Below are 21,771 nucleotides of genomic sequence, written 5' to 3' on the forward strand. Positions count from 1 at the left end.
TGGCATCACAGGTGGACAAGGTGGGGAAAGCGACATTTGGCACATTTGCTGACATTGGCCAGCACTTTGTTACATACATTGGAGATATTTGTAACATTGTCCTAAATATTTCCCTTGGGCAGAGGAGGCCAAGGGGTGACTCTAAGAATGGTGAATAACCAAGGGTAGGTGAGTCCAAAACTAGAGGGTATAAACGGGAGGTGAGAGAGCAAGGATTTAAAGAGGGAGCTGAGGGGGAATATTATTCACAGAGGATGGTGCATAGATGGAACAGACTGCCTCAGGCATATGGGAGAAACAAGAACAATTACAGCATGGAAAAGACATTTGGGTAGGTACATGGAGAGGAAAAGGTTTGAAGAGATAAGGGCCAAATGCAGGCAAATGAGACTCATTCAGTTTAGGTAACATGGGCAGCATTGAGGAGTTGGACCACAGGTTCTGTTTCCGTGCTGTATCGCTCTGTATCCAGTTAAAGAGGATAAGTGTACCAAAATAAGGCATGTTGGAGACACTGAAGCAAGTTACAGTGATGGGGATGGTCGTCTGGAATGCAGTACATTTCAAATATGTGGAGGGACTATCGGGAAGGGAGGAAGTTACAGGGACAGGGACTATTGTAGGAGTTAAAAATTACTGAAGACACTGGTGCACAAGCCATGCCACAGATACGGTGTTGCAGAGTAGTGAGTCTTAGTACAGTGTTGGAGGGAGAACACAGAACAGAAAGATCCCAGGCAGCATTCACAACCTCTCGTCAGAGGCCTGCTTTCCCCTCTGTTGTCCTGATGCTCACTAAGACAGCACAGGACTGGATTGATAACTATGAACTCCCCATTCTGTCTCAATGCAACATAAGTTAAAGTAGATGTGGTCATTGAGCATGGGGTGTGTCTATACTGTGCTCCCCATCCAGCACTGTATCGATGTCATGTCTTGTTAGCGATGTTTGGAGCCCTCTCACTGCCCTCTGCTCTGTGCACTGTGAGTGATCTTACCTCACTGCAGGATTTATTGAAGTCTCCCTGCCCTTTGTCTCTCTGGCTGACCAACCATCTTCAATGAGGTGATGGATGAGACACACAGCAGTTGAGTTAGCAACTTACTGAGTACCTACAGGAAGAGATGGACAGAATGGGAAATTAGACTGATGCAGTGAGGGTTACACAAGGAGAATGGAAATGAGCCCCACAGAAAATCCCAAACTCCATCTCTGGCCTGTGGTGTTGCGTCTCTGTGGAGTGGAGAATTCTGTTGGCCCAGGATCTGGAGTAGCTGCAATAGCGAGAGACACTGACAGAGGCAGCAATTAGACACACACAGTGAGGGATACCACATGGAGAGAGACAGTGATATCACCAGCGTGCTGAAAGACTTCAGGATCATACAATCATGTTGGAAGAATGGGTTTAGCTTCATGTATCAGTGCTCAGGGATGAGCAACCAGTGAGCAGGTGAAATGATGGCCTAGTAACATTATTGTTAGGGCATTTATCCAAAACCTCAGCTAATGTTCAGGGGAGGCAGGTTTGAATCCCATCATAAGATATGGTGGAATTTAAAATCAATAATTTTAAAAATAGCAATTCACAATCCATAAACAAATATGAAACCATTGCTGATGTACAAAAGTCACAATCCCTTAGATTAGATTCCCTACAGTGTGGAAACAGGCCTTTCGACCCAACCAGTCCATGCCATCCCTCCAAAGAGTAACCCACTCAGACCCTTCTCCCTCGACCTAATACACCTAACATTATGGGCAATTTCGGATGGCCAATTCGCCTGACCAGAGCATCGGGAGGCAATTCACGCAGACATGGGGAGAATGTGCAAACTCCACACAGTCGCCCGTGGCTGGAATAGAACCTGGGACCCTGGTGTTGTGAGGCAGGAGTGCTAATCACTGAGCCAGCGTGCCGCCCACTTGTCCTTTCGAAAACGAGACCTGATCATCCTCACGTGGTCTGCACGACATACCCACAGCAAAGTGTTTGCCTCTCAATTGCCCTCTGAAATGGCCAAGCAAGCTGCTCAGTTCAAGGGCAGCTCGGCTGGGCAATAAAGGCTAGTCAGCCAGAGACACCCACATCCCCTACCTGATTTATAAAAAAAATCCTATAGGATGGTCCCACTGGAACCGTGCTGGGACCAGTGTCCTGGCCATTCATGTCAGTAGGTTTATTGACAGGTCTTTAAACTGACAGAGACAGGGACAGGGTCCAGGTGAAAGGAGCTTTCCAAATCCAAAGAGAAAAGGTGAAGCATCAGAACAGTATGGGGATGTGGCTGAAGACAATCAGAAAGGAACAGGATGGGACAGCGATTAACTAAAAGTGTACATCAGTGAATAGGTTTGTGACAGGAAATTGTGGGAAAGAGTCAATTATGTTTTTTTTTGAATGGACGAAGTCTTATCAATAAGGCAGATGGATTTGTGACACTGAGATAAAAGAGGTTTAGACACCAGAGAGACATGGTTACAGGGTGAACAAAAGGTGGGCATAAATATTCAATGGTTCACAATCTTGCAGAAACTCAGGCAAAATGGGTTACACGAAGAAAGGCATTACAGAGAAAGCATTTGGTCTCAGATCATGAAGTAGAGTCAGTCTGGATGTAAATCCTGGCTATCACTTGCCAAGGACACAAGCAGCAGAACAGTTTTAGCCACCGAACAGCATTCCATTGCTCATCACTGCATTAAACAGGAGCTCATTGGAATTTTTTTAACAAACACATTGTGATAATTTTGGGAAAAATAAATATTCACAAAATGTGGGACAGTCACACTGGCAAGAGTTATATTGGAAGAGGAGTTCAGAGAATTAGTTTTCAGTGTTTCTTTGAATCACAAATTGTACAACTGGCTAGGGACATAACTATCTCAGAGTTACCATTGTGTGATGAAACTTCGTGAATAAGTAATGTCACCTGGAGAGATCCTCTGGGAAATTGTGATAAAGTGCAGTTTAAATAAATATAAAAAGTTTTAAAGTGAATCACAGAAAGGACAAGCTACAACTAGAAACAAAAATAACCAATTACATGAGTTTGAGATGAGAACTGACCAAGGTAAACAGGCGAAACAGACTGAAATATGTGCCTGTCAATGAACAGTGGAAAACATTTGAAGGAGCAGTGTAAAACATCAACAAAAGGACATTCCATTGAATCAGAAAAATCCTCAGCAAGAAATCCCCATCGGTCCCTCACTCAAGTAAAAAGGATCATATTAGATTATCGGGCTTAGAGGATCACCAAAAAGGACTTAAAATCCTGAAGTGAGAGAATGTCTTAGGAGTGAGTTTTAAAGGGATTGCAAAGGGTCTGCTCGCAGGAGGTGGTCAGATGGAAGAGGGAATAACCGTCAAGGTTTTATGTCCCAAAAGGAACTGGGAGAGCTGAAGGTGCTGGAGGTGGTGAGAGTGTTACAGAGAGTGGTCAGGGACTGAACGGTGTTACAAAGCCAGTACAGATTGCTGCAGCTGGAGGGGTTTGCAGAGGAAGGGAGGGATATATGTAGTTTTATTTATTCATTCATGGGATGAGGATGTCACTGATTGGACCAACATTCTTTGCCCCACTGCCCATTAACCAGAGTAGAGCACAGAGTCAGCCACATTGCTGTGGGTCTGGTGTCACGTGCAGGCCAGACCAGGTTGGAATGTCAGATGGTCTTCTCTAAAGGACGTAAGTGAACCAGGGATAGCATTACAGCTGTGCTGAGGGATAATATTCCCAGAAATACATCCAGGGAAGTTATTTGGGTGGATCTGAGAAATAAGAAAGGGATGATCACCTTATTAGGATTGTATTACAGACGCCCCAATAATCAAAGGGAAATTGCCAAACAAACTTGTAAGGAGATCTCAGCTATCTGTAAGAATACTAGGGTAGTTATGTAGGGGATTTTAACTTTCCAAACATTGACTGGGACTGCCATAGTGTTAAAGGTTTAGTTGGAGAGGAATTTCTTAAGTGTGTACAAGACAATTTTCTGATTCAGTATGTGGATGTACCTACGAGAGAAGGTGCAAAACTTCACCTACTGTTCGGAAATAAGGCAGGGCAGGAGAGTGAGTTGTCAGTGGGGGAGCACTTTGGGGACAGCGACCATAATTCTATTTGTTTTAAAATAGTGATGGAAAAGGATAGACCAGATCTAAAAGTTGATGTTCTAAATTGGAGAAAGACCAATTTTGACGGTATTAGGCAAGAACTTTTGAAAGCTGATTGGAGGCAGATGTTCGCAGGTAAAGGGACGGCTGGAAAATGGGAATCCTTCAGAAATGAGATAACAAGAGTCCAGAGAAAGTACATTCCTGTCAGGGTGAAAGGGAAGGCTGGTAAGTATTGGGAATTTTGGATGACTAAAGAAATTGAGTGTTTGGTTCAGAAAAAGAAGGAAGCATATGTCAGGTATAGACAGAATAAATCGAGTGAATCCTTAGAAGAGTATAAAGGAAGTAGGAGTGTACTTAAGACAGAAATCAGGAGGGCAAAACGCGGACATGAGATAGGTCTGACAAATAGAATTAAGGAGAATGCAAAGGGTTTTTACAAATATATTAAGGGAAATAGGGTAACTAGGGAGAGAATAGGGCCCCACAAAGATCAGCAAGGCGGCCTTTGTGTGGAGCCGGAGAAAATGGGGGAGATATTAAATGAATATTTTGCATCAGTATTTACTGTGGAAAAGGATATGGAATTTATAGACTGTAGAGAAATAGATGGTGACATCTTGCAAAATATCCAGATTACAGAGGAGGAAGTGCTGGATGTCTTGAAACAGTTAAAGGTGAATAAATCCCCAGGAACTGATCAGGTGTACCCGAGAACTCTGTGGGAAGCTAGAGAAGTGATTGCTGGGCCTCTTGCTGAGATATTTCTATCATTGATAGTCACAGGTGAGGTGCCAGAAGACTGGAGGTTGGCAAACGTTGTGCCACTGTTTAAAAAGGGTGGTAAAGACAAGTCAGGGAATTATAGACCGGTGAGCCTGACCTCGGTGGTGGGCAATTTGTTGGAGGGAATCCTGAGGGACAAGATGCACATGTATTTGGAAAGGCAAGAACTGATTAGGAATAGTCAACATGGCTTTGTGCGTGGGAAATCATGTCTCATAAACTTGATTGAGTTGAGTTTTTTGAAGAAGTAACAAAGAATATTGAGGAGGGCAGAGTGATAGATGTGATCTATATGGAGGCATTCGACAAGGTTCCCCATGGGAGGCTGATTAACAAGGTTAGAACTCATGGAATACAGGGAGAACTAGCCATTTGGATACAGAACTGGCTCAAAGGTAGAAGACAGAGGGTGGTGGTGGAGGGCTGTTTTTCAGACTGGAGGCCTATGACCAGTGCAGTGACACAAGGATCAGTGCTGGGCCCTCTACTTTTTGTCATTTACATAAATTATTTGGATGCGAGCATAAGAGGTACAGTTAGTAAGTTTAAAGATGACACCAAAATTGGAGGTATAGTGGACAACGAAGAGGGTTACAACAGGATCTGGACCAGATGGGACAATGGGCTAACTGGTAGATGCAGTTTAATTCAGAAAAATGCGATGTGCTGCATTTTGGGAAAGCAAGTCTTAGCAGGACTTATAAACGTAATGGTAAAGTCCTAGGGAGTGTTGTTGACCAAAGAGACCTTGGAGTTCAGGTTCATTGCTCCTTGAAAGTAGAGTCGCAGGTAGATAGGATAGTGAAGGCGGCATTTGGTATGCTTTCCTTTATTGGTCAGAGTATTCAGTACAGGAGATGGGAGGTCATGTTGTGGCTGTACAGGACATTGGTTTGGCCACTGATGGAATATTTTGTGCAATTCCGGCCTCCTTCCTATCGGAAGAATTGTGAAACCTGAAAGGGCTCAGAAAAGATTTACAAGGATGTTTCCAGGGTTGGAGGATTTGAGCTACAGGGAGAGGCTGAACAGGCTGGGGCGGTTTTCCCTGGAGCTTCGGAGGCTGAGGGGTGACCTTACAGAGGTTTACAAAATTATGAGGGGCATGGATAGGATAGGATAAATACACAAAGTTTTTTCTCTGGGGTCAGGGAGTCCAGAACTAGAAGGCATAGGTTTAGGATGAGAGGGGAAAGATATAAAAGAGACCTAAGAGGCAACTTTTTCATGCAGAGGGTGGTACGTGTATGGAATGAGCTGCCAGAGGATGTGGTGGAGGATGGTACAATTGCAACATTTAAGAGGCATTTGGATGGGTATATGAATGGGAAGGGTTTGGAGGAATATGGGCTGGGTGCTGGCAGGTGGGTCTAGATTGGGTTGGGATATCTAGTTGGCATGGACGGGTTGGACCGAAGGGTCTGTTTCCGTGCTGTACATCTCTATGACTCTATCACTCATAGAGGTTATAGAAATAAACTGTGTGTGGTCGCGTCTGGAGGAGATTAAAGGTATAAAGGTTTATAGCTACCGAAGAAAATTACATCAATCGGGACCAGCAGAGTTTACAGAGACTGAGTGCGTTTTAGAGACAGGAAGAGTTCATTGTCATCATTAGAAATGCAGAAACTAATTTATGAGAGAAGCAGGGTCACTCTGCTTTGTGCCCAGAGACAAGGCGGAGTCTAACAGCTGGAGGAGGTTACTGAGGTGCAGCGCTTTTTAGTTGTCGTGACGAGAAGCTTACAGAGATCATGAAGGTAGTAGGAGTTCAAAGAAGTCACAAAGACAGGGAGGTTTTTCAGGTCTGGAAAGGACTACACTGACCAGGATGGCTTAAGGAACTGAAGAGTTGTTTTTCTTCAGTTAAGGAGAGATGTGACAGAACCCGGGATTAAAGGCAAAGGCAGAAACTTGGAGAGTTGTCGTGGTAGGAGGAGCTTACAGGAATAAGCAGGATTGTAGGGGCTGATAGAGATAGGGGAAGTAGTATCAATGAAACAGACAATGGAGAAACTGACAGACATAGGGAGGGTTCTGTGGAACAGATGAATTTACAGACAAGATTGTGATAATGAAGCCTGAGAATTTTTTATGTTCCTTGCCCAGCATTATTCCTACATCATGCCCTCAGGGTCTGAATTAAAGTCCACTAACTCCACCCTGTGCTGTTTACTGTGAGTGATCTTACCGGCTGCAGGATTTACACAAGGCTCCAGATCTCACTCTCCATCTCTCTCTGGCTGACAAACTGTCTTCAATGTGGTGATGGACGAGTTAAGAGTTGGGAATTCTGCTGAGTCAGGGACATCAGGAATACCTAAAGGAGACAGAGAAGTGGACAGAATGGGAAATTAGACAAATGCAATGAAGGTTACACATGGAGAATGGCACTGAGTCCCACAGAGATCTGGAAATCCCCAGTCTCCATCCATGGCCTGACCAGTTGCTTCCCTCTGGAGTGGAGAATGCTGTTGGCGCAGGATCTGGAGTAGCTGCAAGAGCGAGAGACACTGACAGAGGCAGCAATTAGACCCACACAGTGAGGGATAGCACATGGAGAGAGACAGTGATATTAGCAGAGTGCAGGAATGGATCAGGATCACACAATGGTATCATCAGAAGTGGTTCAGACCAGTGAGCACTGTTACCAGTACTCAGGGAGGACTGAGCTATTTTATTGGGATAGGCTCCTCAGGTACCAGGATTAAGCACTGTGCTTTTCACGGACACAGATGAGGAGGGGAACAGATCTCAGGTGAATGGAAATTCCCAAGTCCAAAGAGAAAGGTTGAAATATTCGAACACGCTGGAGATGTGAATGAAGACCAAAAGAAAGAAAGAGTAAGGGACTGAGTTTAATTCAAATATGACATTGTCAAACAGATTTGTGACAGGAAATTATTGGTTAAAATAAAGAAAATGCCATTTCCGCCCCTCACAATTCCTCATACACCACAAGTGACATCACTTCCGCCCCTCACATCATAGCTGATGTCACACACTCAGTGACTTCCACACCCCCCCCACTGCTGTGCTTGCCACCACTTCCGCCCTCACCAACGCCACTCATCTGCATTCTGCTGACACCACCCCCAGGTCCCACCGTCACCATCCCTGCCCCCAGAACCCTGAGGGGAACAGCACCCCTGCTCATGACTCCATGCCCATTCCCCCTAACACCACACCCACTCCAGTTACAGGCTCCGTCGTCTCCCCCATCTCCACACCTACGCCTGGTCCCAGCTCCCAGCCCTGCCGAGTTTTCACCAATCCCCTGACCTCCCCCTCACTGAGGGCGAATGATCAGTCATCAGCAAAGGCCTCACCTTTATCCCCCTCCGTCCACACATCAATGAATTTAATATACGCCGTGACATCGAACACTTCTTCCACCACCTCCGCCTCAGAGTTTACTTTTACAATGAAGGACCCCTTTGCCCACCTCCAACATACTCCATCCACCTGGACACCCCGCGCTGGCCTATTACCTGTCTTCGATTTCTTCATTTCCAACTTCCACCGAGACATTAACCGCCTCACCCTATCTACCCCCTCCCCCACTCCAGCATCTCACCATCACAACGTGCAGCCCTCCACTTCCTCTGCTCCAATACCAACCTCACCATCAAACCAGCAGATAAAGGGGGTGCAGTGGTAGTCTGGTGCACTGACCTCTACACCGCTGAAGCCATGATGCCAACTCAAAGACACCTCCTCCTACCACCCCCTCTACCATGACCCACCTCCCATCACCAAACCGTCATCTCCCAGACCATACAGAACCTCATCACCTCAGGAGGAGATCTCCCACCCACAGCTTCCAATCTCATTGTCCAGGATCCCGCACTGTCCGGTTCTACCTCCTTCCCAAGATCCACAAGCTTGACCACCCTGGCCGACCCATTGTCTCAGCATGCTCCTACCCCACCGAACTCATCTCTGCCTACCTCGACATTGTCTTATCCCCCAGTCCAGGAACTACCCACGTTCATTCGAGACACCACTCACACCCTCCACTCCTCCAAGACTTCCGTTTCCCTGGCCTTCAACGCCTCATCTTCACAATGGATATCCAATCCTTCTACACCTCCATCCACCATGACCAGGACCTTCATGTCCTCCATTTCTTCATCTCCCGACGTCCACAACAGTACCCTTTCACCGATACTCTCATTCGTTTGGCTGAACTTGTCCTCACCCTTAAGAATTTTTCCTTCAAATCCTCCCACTTCCTCCAGACCAAAGGGGTAGCCATGGGCACACGTATGGGCCCCAGCTATGCCTGTCTCTTTGTTGGTTACGTAGAACAGTCCATTTTCCGTAGTTACAATGGCACCACTCCCCAAGTCTTCCTCCGCAACACTGATGACTGCATTGGCACCACCTCGTGCTCCCTCGAGGAGTTTGAGCAATTCATCAACTTCACCAACACATTCCACCCTGACCTTATATTTACCTGGACCATCTCTGATACCTCCCTCCCCTTCCTGGACCTCTCCATCCCCATTAATGACAACTGACTTGACACCGACATTTTTTTTACAAACCTACCGTCTCCCACAGCTACCTAGATTACACATGTTCCAACCCTACCGCCTGCAAAATTCCCAACCCCTATTCCCAATTCCTCCGCCTCTGCCGTACCTGCTCCCAGATGGGCCAGTTCCACCACAGAACACACCAGATGGCCTCCTTCTTTAAAGATCGGAATTTCCCTTCCCACGTGGTAAAAGATGCCCTCCAATGCATCTCGTCCACATCCTGCACCTCCGCCTTCAAACCCCACCCCTCCAACCGTAACAAGGACAGAACCCCCTGGTGCTCACCTTCCACCCTACCAACCTTCGCATAAACCAAATTATCCGCCGGCATTTCCGCCACCTCCAAACGGACCCCAACACCAGGGATATATTTCCCTCCCCACTCCTCTCCACTTTCCGCAAAGATCATTCCCTCTGTGACTACCTAGTCAGTTCCATGCCCCCCCAAAACCCACCCTCCCTTCCTGGCACCTTCTCCTGCCACTGCAGAAATTGCAAAACCTGCGCCCACACCTCCTCCCTCACCACCATCCAAGGCCCCAAAGGAGCCTTCCACATCCAAAGTTTTACCTGCACATCCACCAATATCATTTATTGTATCCGTTGCTCCTGATGCGGTGTCGTCTACATTGGGAAGACTGGACACCTCCGAGCAGAGCACTTTAGGGAACATCTCTAGTACACTCACACCAATCAACCCCACCGCCCTGTGACCCAACATTTCAACTCCCCTCCCAGTCTGCCGAGGACATGCAGGTCCTGGGCTTCCTCCACCACCACTTCCTCACCACCAGACGCCTGGAGGAAGAACGCCTCATCTTCCGCCTCGGAACACTTCAACCCCAGGGCATCAATGTGGACTTCACCAGTTTCCTCATTTCCCCTTCCCCCATCTCACCCCACCTCCAGCCTTCCAGCTCAGCCCCGCCCTCATGACCTGTCCTAATGGCCTATCTCCCTTCCCACCTATCCACTCCACCCTCCTCTCTGACCTATCACCCCCATCCCCACCCCCATTCACCCATTGTACTCTTTGCTACCTTCTCCCATCCCCACACCTCTCTCATTTATCTCCCCACGCTGCAGGCTCCCGGCCTCTGTTCCTGATGAACGGCTTTTGCCCGAAACGTCGATTTCATGCTCCTCATGCTGCCTGACCTGCTGTGCTTTTCCAGCACCACTCTAATCTAGACTCTGGTTTCCACCATCTGCAGTCCTTGTTTTTACCTTATTGGAGGAGGAGACTACCGAGATAAGGCATGTTGTAGACACTGAAGCAAGTTACAGGGATAGGGATGGTAGTCTGGAATGCAGTACATTTCAAATATGTGGAGGGACTATCGGGAAGGGAGGAGGTGAAAGCGATAGGATCTGTTATAGGAATTAAAAATTATAGAAGACACTGGACCACAAGACATGCCATAGATACACTGTTGCAGAGTAGTGAGTTTTAATATAACAGAACTTACATTGGTGTGGTGATTGAGCCTGGGGTGTGTGTGTGTACTGTACTCCCCTCCAGCACTGTATCTATGTCATGTTGTGTTAACAGATGTTTGGAGCCCTCTCATTGTTCTTTGCTCTGTGCACTGTGGGTAACCTTACCTCACTACAGGATTTATTGAAGGCTCCAGATCTCCTTTCCCTTTGTCTCTCTCTGGCAGACCAACTGCGTTCAATGAGGTGATGGACGACCCACCCAGCAGCTGGGAAGGCTATTAAGTCAGGACTTTCCTGAGTACCTACAGGAGACAGAGAAATAGACAGAATGGGAAATTAAACAGATGCAGTGAGGGTTACACATGGAGAATGGCACTGAGTCCCACAGAGATCTGGAAAATGGAGCGATATTAAGTAATAGTCCCAGATTGCTGGAAGATGTCAGGATCACACAGTCATGTTGGAAGAATGGCTTTAGCTTCATGATGCCCTGGTATCAGTGCTCAGGGATGAGCACCCAGTGAGCAGGTGAAGTCATGGCCTAGTGATATTATTGCGAGAGAATGTATCCAAAACCTCAGCTAATGTTCAGGGGAGACAGGATTGAATCCCGCCATCAGAAAAGGAGACATTTGAAATCAATAATTTTAAAAATAATAATTAACAATCCACAAATAAGTATGAAACCATTACTGATGTACAACAAATCCAAACACTTGTCCTTTAGAGAAGGACATCTGCCCATCCTCACGTGGTCTGCACGACATCCCCACAGCAAAGGGTTTGCCTCTCAATTACCCTCTGAAATGGCCGAGCAAGTCACTCAGCTCAAGGGCTTCTGGCGTTGGGCAATAAAGGCTGGTCAGCCAGAGACTCACACATCCCATACCTGATTTTAAAAATAATCTATTAGGATGGTCCCCCTGGAACTGTGCTGGGACCAGTGTCCTGGCCAATCATGTCGGTAGGTTTATGGACAGGGCATTAAACTGACACAGAGGATGCAGGTGAAAGGAGCTTTCCAAATCCACAGAGAAAAGGTGAAGCAATGGAACAGCATGGGAATGTGGCTGAAGACAAGCAGAAAGGAACAGGATGGGACAGAGTTTAACTAAAACTGTACATCAGGGAATCGGTTTGTGACAGAAAATTGTGGAAGAGAGTAGATTACGTTTTTTTTTAATGGACAACGTTGCTGCAATAAGGTCGATGGATTTGTGACACAGAGATAAAAGAGATTTAGACACCAGGGAGACATGGATACAGGGTGAACAAAAATATTCAGTGGTTCGTAATCTTGTGAAAACTCAGGCAAAATGGGCAACGCTAACAATAATCGATGACAAAGGCATTACAGAGAAAGTATTTGTCCTCAGATCATGAAGTAGAGTCAGTCTGAATGTACATTCTGGCTACTCTTTGCCAAGGACACAAGCAGCAGAACAGTTTTAGCCACCAAACAGCATTTCATTGCTCACCATTGCATTAAACAGGAACTCATTGGAATTTTTTAACAAAGGCATTGTGATAATTTTGGAAATCTTCAATATTTGTATAATCTGGGACAATCACACCGTCAACATTGATATTGGAAGGAGTTCGGTTAATTTTTTTTAAGTGTTTCTTTGAAAAACACATTATGCAACTGTTAAGGGACATAACTATCGCAGAGCGACCGTGTAATGAAACTTAGTGAATGAGTAATGTCACCTGGAGAGATCCTCTGGGAAATTGTGATAAAGTGCAGTTTAAAGAAATATAAAGTTTTAAAGTGAATCACAGAAAGGACAAACTACAACTAAAAACAAAAATAGCCAATTACATGTGTGTGAGAGGAGAACTGACCAAGGTAAACAGGCTGAAATATGTGTCTGTAAACGAACAGTGGAAGACATTTGAAGGAACAGTGTAAAACACCCAACAGAAGGACACTCCATTGAAACAGTAAAAACCTCAGCAAGAAATTCCCACTGATCCCACACTCAGGACAAAAGGGATCATACTAGATTATGATGGTGAGAAGATCACCAAAAAGTACTTAAAATCCTGAAGTGAGAGTGTGCTTTAGGTGTAAATGTTAATGGATTGCAATGGGTCTGCTCGCAGGAGGGGGGGCTGTGGGAAGGGGAGCCACGGTCAGGGTTCATTGACATGATAGGAACAGGGAGAGGTGAAGATGCTGGAGGTGGTGAGAGTGTTACAGAGAGTGGTCAGGGTGTTACAAAGCCAGTACGGATTGCTGCAGCTGGAGGGGTTTGCAGAGATACGGAGGGACATAGGTATTTTTATATATTCATTCATGGGATGTAGGTGTCATTGCCTGGAACAACATTCTTTGAACCCAATGCTAATTACGCAGAGGGTAGCTCAGAGTCAGCCATATTGCTGTCGGTCTGGAGTCACATGTCGGCCAGACCAGGTTAGAATATTTGATGTCCTTCCCTAAAGGAGGTTAGTGAATTAGATGAGTTCTTCCTCCTGATCAACAATGTTTTTATGGGGGCCCAACATGGTATTTTACAGATACAACATGACATCCCAACTCTTACTCTCAATGCTCTCCCCAATGAAGGTAACCATCCCAAACGCCTGCTTCACCAGCCTGTCTACCTGGGACACCACACTCAAAGAACTGTGTACCTGCATCCCTGGGTCTCTGACTGACAACACTACCCAGGGCCCGAACATTAACTGTCCAAGTCCCACCCTGGTTTGTTTCACCAAAATGGAACACTTCACATTTATCTAATTAAACCCCATCTGCTATTCTTCAGCCCACTATCCCAGCAGTCCTGTTAATCTTGTTGTGTCATATATAAGCTTCACCAGTAACCACTTTACCACCAATGTCAGTGTCACCCAAGAACCTTACTTACCACAAAACCAATATTCCCATCCAAACCATTTATCCAAATGACAAACAACAGTGGACCCACTACACCGCTGGTCACATGTCTCCAGTCAGAAAAACAACATGTCCCCCATCACCCTCTGTCTCCTACCGTCAAGCAACTTTTGTATGCAGTTGACTAGCTCCTCCTGAATGCCATATTCTTTTTGCACTGATCTGAGCTTATTACCCAGTTTACCAGACATAACACAGAACACAGAATGGTTCAGCCCAAGACCCTTCAGCCATGATTTCATGCAAACCTTTTATCCAAATGTAAGATCAAACTAACCGACATACCCTTCATTTTACTATTATCCATGTATCTGTCCAAGAGTCTATTAAATGTCCTGGATGTATCTAATTTTACTACCACCATTATCAGTGCATTCCAACCACCCACCATTCTCTATCCTCTTATCCATCCTCCAATCACCTTAAAATTACACCCCCTTGTAATAGCCATTTATGCCGTAGGAGGAAAAGTCTCTGACTATTCACTCACTCTGTGCCTCGCATCACCTTGTTCACCTCTACCAAGTCGCCCCGCCCCCTTCTTCACTCTAATGAGAAAAGCCTTAGCCCCCTCAACCTTTCTCCCTAAGAACTGCCCTCCATTCCAGGCAGCATCTTGGTAAATCTCCTGTGTACGCTCTCTAAAACTTGCACATCCTTCCTGTAAAGACGGGGCCAGAACTGAACACAATATTCCAAGTGTGGTCTCACCAGGAAGCTATAAAGATGCAGTAAAACCTCGCAGCTCTTAAAATTGATCCCCTTTGCTAAGGAAAGCCAACACAACATATGCCTTTTTAACAAACCTACCAACGTGCGTGGTGATTTTGACATGGACCCCATGATCTCTCTGTTCCTCCGCACTGCCAAGTATTCTGCCTTTCACCCTGTATTCTGTATTCAAATTCAACCTTCCAGAATGAATCACTTCACACTTTTCCAGATTGAACTCCATCTGCCACTTCCAGCCCAGCTCTGCGTCCTGTCAATATCCCATTGCAACCTCCAACAGCCCTCCACATTCCCCACCACTCCACCGACCTTCATGTTATTGGCAAACTTACTAACTCACTCTCCAACATCCACATCCAAGTCATTTATAAAAACTCCCAAAGAGCAGAGTCCCAGAGCCGACTGTTACAGAAAACCACAGGCCAATGAGCTCCAAGATCAATACTGTCCATCTGCTGCCATACTCTGTCTACTCTGGGCCATCCAATCCTGTATCCAAAAGCATCCTTCTTTTTTGAATGAGCCATCAACGTATTCTGTCATATCCTCAAAGAATTCAATAAGTTTTGTGTGGCATGACCTACCCCTCTCAAACCCATGCTGACTGTCTCTAATCTAACTATGGTTTCCCAAGTAGTCATAATTCCTGTCTTTAGAATCCTTGCCAATAATCTGCACTTCACAGACATTCGACCAAATCTGTAATCCCCAGAATTCTACCTCCATAATATGGTCCGGACTCTCCAAATCTTCCCTCCTCTGCCATGTTCCCCAGAAGGGCACTGGAGGATGGTGGGGGTTACAGAGATAGGGAGGGATATCAGGACAGGAGGATTTTGTAGACATTAGGAGGGTTGCAGTGCCAAAAGGAGGCTTCAGTAATTGTGAGGTTTCATGGTGATGAAGGTATTTGAGGAGGGAGGGAGGGAGGATTGTAGGGAAATGAGAGGTTTACAGTTTAGGTGTTTTGTTAGGACTGCAAAAGGTTACTGAGTTGGGGAGGGTGTAAGCACTGGTGGATATTACATAAACATGTGGTTTTGGTTGCAATGCAGGAAGAGGATTCAGGAAGCGGGAGAGTATGGGGTCTGAACGAGGTTACACAGAGAAGAAGGACCAGAGAGCCACAGGAGGTTACAGAAATGTGGAGAACTATAGGGCCTGCAGGAGTTCATGGAGTTGGGAATGTTGGGAGGGATGGAGAAGCTTACAGGGATAAGGATGTTTGTAGGACAGGACTGGATCACCGACAGGGAGTGTTTTAGGGAGCTGAGCAGATTACAGAGATAAAGAGGTTTGTATCGACTGGAAGAACAAAGAGATATGCAGGGTAGTCGTGACTGAAGATGTTTATAGACATAGGAAGGCTTAGGTTCTGGGGGTTATGGAGATTGTGGAATCTGGATTTCTTTTCAGAGACTACGATAACAATTTTGGTCAGAGACAATTTCACAGATAAGGGAGCATAGCACAAACAAGGAGGAAGTTGTAGGGGAGGGTGACGTTTAAACAGATAGTGGTGTAAGAGCTGGACAAGGTTATGGAGATGGGTAGATGGTGGAGACACAGGAGGAGCTTACATTGACATGGGGGTGATAGTGACAGGAGAGTGTTAAATAGATAGTGGGTTTTGTAGGGACTGGATTGGGAGAGGCACAGGCATGGAGTGAGTTCGACAGATCAGGATTACTGCAGAGACCTGAGAGGATTACACTGATAGGGATGGTGGTCAGGTCTCCACAGACTGTTGGTGTTTAAGGACTGGAAGAGATTTGGTAGATAAGGAGGGATGTAAGTGCTGCAGGAGCTTGTGGAGAGTTGAAGAGTTGGAGCAGTTTGCAGAAGTAGGTTTCTCAGACAGGAGTAGGTTATAGATAGTGAGGGGTATGTGGCCTGAGGAAGTTAAAGAGAGGGGAGTTTTCGGGTCTGGAAGAGGTTACACTGACAGGGACAGTTGAAGAGACTGAAGCAAAAATGCATGGAGAAGGTTACACAGATAGGGAGGTGAGTAGGGACTGAAGGTGAATACACAGACATGGAGGGTTGTATTGTTAGACGGAGCTGAGAGGGATAGGGACTGGTGTAGGGATTTACACAGATAGGGAAGGTTGTGTTTTTGGAGAAGGTTACACTGATACAGACAGTGTTAGGCAGTGTTTAGTGGACTACAGAGGAGCTCAGACAGAATGTATTATGGTGAGTGGAGGAGATTACAGAGACAGAGATGGTTGTCGGGTTGAAAAGACCTTCTATAGATCCTCAGTGCTGTAAGGCTGGAGGGAGATTATAACAGTGAGTGTTACCAAGACTTAATTACTTCACTGAAATAGAGCAGGTCTCAGCACGTAACTGTCAAAGAGAAGTTGAGACAGTCCAGATGAGTTTTCAGAGATACAAATGTTTATGGGAGTTTCAAGAGGGAACAATGATTGGGAGTGCTGTACTAAATGGTAATAGTTATAGGGAGGGTTCTAAAAGCAGGAAGAGGTGACAGACATATCGATCTTTGTAAGGACTGAAGAAGGTTACATAGACAAGGAGTAATTTAGAGTCTGGAAGAGATTGCTGTGTTAAGAGAATATTGGGGATTAGGCAAGGTTTAAGAGATGGGGATGGTTGACAGGGCTGGGCAATAACCTGAATAGAATCGCCATCGTGTGGAACCAGGCCATTCGGCCCAACCAGTCCATTCCAAACCTCTGAAGAGCATTCTCCCCAGACCCACCTCTCTACCTGTACATTAAACCCTGCATTTTTCGTGGTGAACTTACTTAACCCACACATTCCTGAATACGACAGTCAATTTATGATGGCCAATCCACTGATGGTGCAAATGTTGGACACACACAGCAAGGCAGCGACACGCAAACACACAGCGAAGGAAGGACATACACAGTGAGGGAGATACCCGTAAACACACAGCGAGGGAAGGACATGCACACACACAGTGTGCGGGATACACGCAGACACACAGCGAGGAAGGCACACATCAAATTGAGGGAGGGACTCACACAGAGAGGAAGGGACACACACACACACACAGCGAGGGGAACGCGCACACACGCAGCGAGGGAGGGACATGAAGCGAGGGAGGGACATACACACAGACACACAGCCAAGGAGGGACACACACACACACACAGTTTGGGAGTGACATGCATACACACACACACACACGCAGCGAGGGACGGACACTCACATACACTGTAAAGGGTCACACATACACACAGCAAGAGAGGACACGTACACACAGCGAGGGATAGACACGCGCATGCTCAAGCACACAAACACAGACACACAGCGAGAGAGGGACACGCACACACATAGCCAGGGATGGTCATGGACACACGCAAACACACACACACACACACACACACACACACACACACACAGCAAGAGAGGACACGCGCACAAGCAGCTAGGGCAAGACACATGCACACACAGCGAGGGAGGGCCACACACACGCACAGAAAGAGTAACACACATATACAGGGAAGGAAACTGACACATAAACAGTGAGGGAGGGACACACATGCACACACACAAACACACAGCGCGAGGGAAGGACACTCACATACACTGCAAGTGGGACACACATACAGCAAGAAGGGAACACGTACATACAGCGAGGGAAGAACACGCACATGAGCAAGTACAAAATTGCAGACACACAGTGAGAGAGGGGCACACACGCACACAGCCAGTGAGGGACATGGACACACAAACACACACACATACACACAGAGCAAGAGAGGGACATGTGCACACACAGCGAGGAGACACATGCACACGCAGCGAAGGAGGGCCACACACACACACACACACACACACGCACAGAGTTAAGAGACACACACATACACACACATAGGGCAAGGGGGTAACTCACACATACACAGTGAGGGAAGAACACGCACGCACGCACACAGCCAGGGAGGGTCATGCATACACAGCGAGGGAGGGACACACACAAATACACACAGAGAGCAAGAGAGGGACACACGCACACACAGCGAGAGGGGAAGACACATGCTCACACAACGAGGGAGGGCCAAGCACACACACGCACACCAAGAGGGACACACACACAGAGAACAAGGGGGGAAACTCACACATATACAGCGAGGGATGGACACGCACATACACAAACACACCAAGAGAGGGACACACCCACACATACACACACAGTGAGGAGGGACACACACACACAGAGCAAGGGAGGGACACGCACACACCCAGCGAGGGAGGGACACGCAGCGAAGGGATACACACACAGACACAGTGATGGAATGACATGCACACGCACATACACATACACAGAGAGCGAGGGACACACACACACACACACACACACACACACACACAGTGAGGGAGGGACACGCTGAGACATGCAGCAAGGGAGGGAGCATGGACACACACAGCGTGGGAGGAACACGCACACACACTGCAAGGGAGTGACATGCACAGACACAGCGAGGGAGGGACACACAGCGAAGGAGGGACAAGCCCACACCGCGCGAGGGGGAGGGCATGTGCACACAAATTGAGAGGGGGCACACAAACACAAAGCAAGACAGGGACACGAACAAATACATACACACAAACACACACACACACACACACAGAGCAATGGAGGGATACGTGCACACACAGCGAGCGTGTGATACACACAGCGAGGAAGCGACACACAAACACACACAGTGAGGGGGTTACCCGCAGACACACAGCGAAGGAGGGACACACACACAAATACGGAGCAAGGGAGGGACATGTGCACACACTGCGAGGGACGGACATGCACACGCACAGCGAGGGAGGGATATGTGCACACACAGCGAGGGAGGGACAAGTGCACGCACAGCGAGGGAGGGACACGTGAACACACAGTGAGGGAGGGACACAAACACACGCAGCGAGTGAGAGACACACACAACAAGGGAGGGACATGCACACACACATAAACACTCAGAGCATGGGAGGGACACGCAAACACAGCAAGGGAAGGACATGCACACACAGTGAGGGAGGCACATGCTCATACACAGCAAGGGAGGGACACACACACACACACACACACACACAGAGGGAAGGAGGGACAAGTGCACACACACGGCGAGGGGGAGGAAATGTGCACAGAAATTGAGAGGGGACACGCACAGACATGGCGAAGGAGGGACACACAGCAAGGGGGGACATGTACTCACACAGCGAGGGGAGAAGCGCACACACAGTGAGGGGCATATACACAAAGTGCAATGTAGGGACACGCACACATACACAAAGAGCGAGGGAGTGACACGCGTACACACTGCAAGAGGGACAAACATACTCACAGCAAGAGGGACACACACACAGAGCAAGGGAGGGACACGTGCATGCGCAAGCACACACACAGAAACACACACAGCGAGAGAAAGACACGCACACACATGGTGAGAGAGGGACATGCGCACACACAGCCAGGGAGGGACACAAACATAAACAGACACAGACAGAGCAAGAGAGGGACACTCGCAAACACAGCGAGGGGGTGACACAAGCACACATAGCAAGGGAGGGCCACGCACGCACGCGCACAGCAAGATGGACACGCAGACACACACAGCGATGGAGGGACATGCACATACATGCAGACACACGGCGAGGGAGGGACACACAGAGCGAGGGACAGGGACACACACACGCAAAGCAAAAGAGGGACACGCAAACACACACACAGTGAGGGGGATACACGCTGACACACAGCGAGGGAGGGACTCACACACACACTGCGAGGGATGTGGACACACACACGCAAAGCAAAGGAGGGACACACGCGTGCACACACACACACACACACAAACACAGAGCAAGGGAGAGACACGCACACACAGTGAGGAATGGACAAACACACACTCTTACGGTGAGGGGAATACACGCAGACACACAGTGAGGGAGGGACACGCACATACACTGCAAGGGAGGGACACTCACACACCGCAAAGGAGGGACAAGCACACACATGTCGAGGGGGAGGGCATGTGCACAGAAATTGAGAGGGGGCACGCACACACAGCGAGAGGGGACACACACAGACACGGCAAGGGTGGGGCACAAGCACACAGCAAGGTGGTCACACACTCACACACACAAGGGAACGGACACACAAAGTGAGGGAGGGTCACACACACATACATACACACACACAAACACAGAGCAAGGGAGGTACATGCACACGCGCACAAGGGACGGACACACGCAAAGCGAGGGAGGGACACACACACACACACAGCAAGTGAGGGACATGCACACAAGGGACGGACACACACATGCAAAGCGAGGGAGGGATACGCACAGATACACACACACACAAACACTGTGCACGTGTCCGTCCCTTGCTCTCACAGCGAGGGAGCGACATACAAACATACACAGTGAGGGGGTTACCTACAGACACACAGCGAGGGAGGGACACACACATGGCAAGGGGGAGGGCATGTGCACAGAAATTGAGAGGGGGCACACACACACAGTGAGAGGGGACACACACAGACACGGCAAGGGTGGGACACGCACTCACACACACAAGGGACAGACACACACATGCAAAGCGAGGGAGGGGCACGCACACATACATACACACAGAAACACAGAGTAATGGAGGGACATGCACACACGCGCACACACACACACACACACACACACACACACACACACACACACAAGCAAAGCAAGGGAGGGGCATGCACACACACATACAGACAGAAACACAGAGCAAGGGAGGGACGCACACACACACACAAACAGCGAGGGAGTGACACGCGCACACACAGCCAGAGGGACACACACACACACAAAGCGAGTGTGGGACATGCACATACACTGCAAGAGGGATACACATACTTACAGCAAGAGGGACACACACACACACAGAGCAAGGGAGGGACACGCGCATGCGCAAGGACACAAACAGAAACACACACAGCGAGAGAGAGAGAGACACACACACACACCACACACAACAAGAGAGGGACACTCACAAACACAGCGAGGGGGAGACACATGCACACACAGCGAGGGAGGGCCATGCACGCACGCGCACAGCAAGAGGGACGGACACACAGACACACACACAGCAAGAGAGGGACACGCGCACACACAGCCAGTGAGGGACATGCACACACAGCGAGAGAGGGTCACACACAAACACACACACACACACAGCAAGAGAGGGATACATGCACACACAAAGAGGTGGAGACAC

At 47.8% G+C, this 21,771-nt stretch overlaps 1 long non-coding RNA gene across 1 annotated transcript in view; it reads right to left on the reverse strand.

The window, feature by feature from the left end:
* LOC140468633 (uncharacterized) overlaps positions 1-21,771 on the reverse strand; it is a 62,286-nt gene that overhangs the window by 24,365 nt on the left and 16,150 nt on the right. Inside the window, exons 4-6 of the long non-coding RNA XR_011955760.1 lie at positions 11,060-11,196; positions 7,102-7,230; positions 999-1,113 (exon numbers count right to left, since the gene is read on the reverse strand). This is a non-coding gene — a long non-coding RNA (uncharacterized lncRNA). The remainder of the gene's footprint in view (positions 1-998; positions 1,114-7,101; positions 7,231-11,059; positions 11,197-21,771) is intronic.

This window comes from Chiloscyllium punctatum, chromosome 47 (assembly GCF_047496795.1).
Source record: "Chiloscyllium punctatum isolate Juve2018m chromosome 47, sChiPun1.3, whole genome shotgun sequence".
In the NCBI taxonomy this organism is placed as follows: Eukaryota; Metazoa; Chordata; class Chondrichthyes; order Orectolobiformes; family Hemiscylliidae; genus Chiloscyllium; species Chiloscyllium punctatum.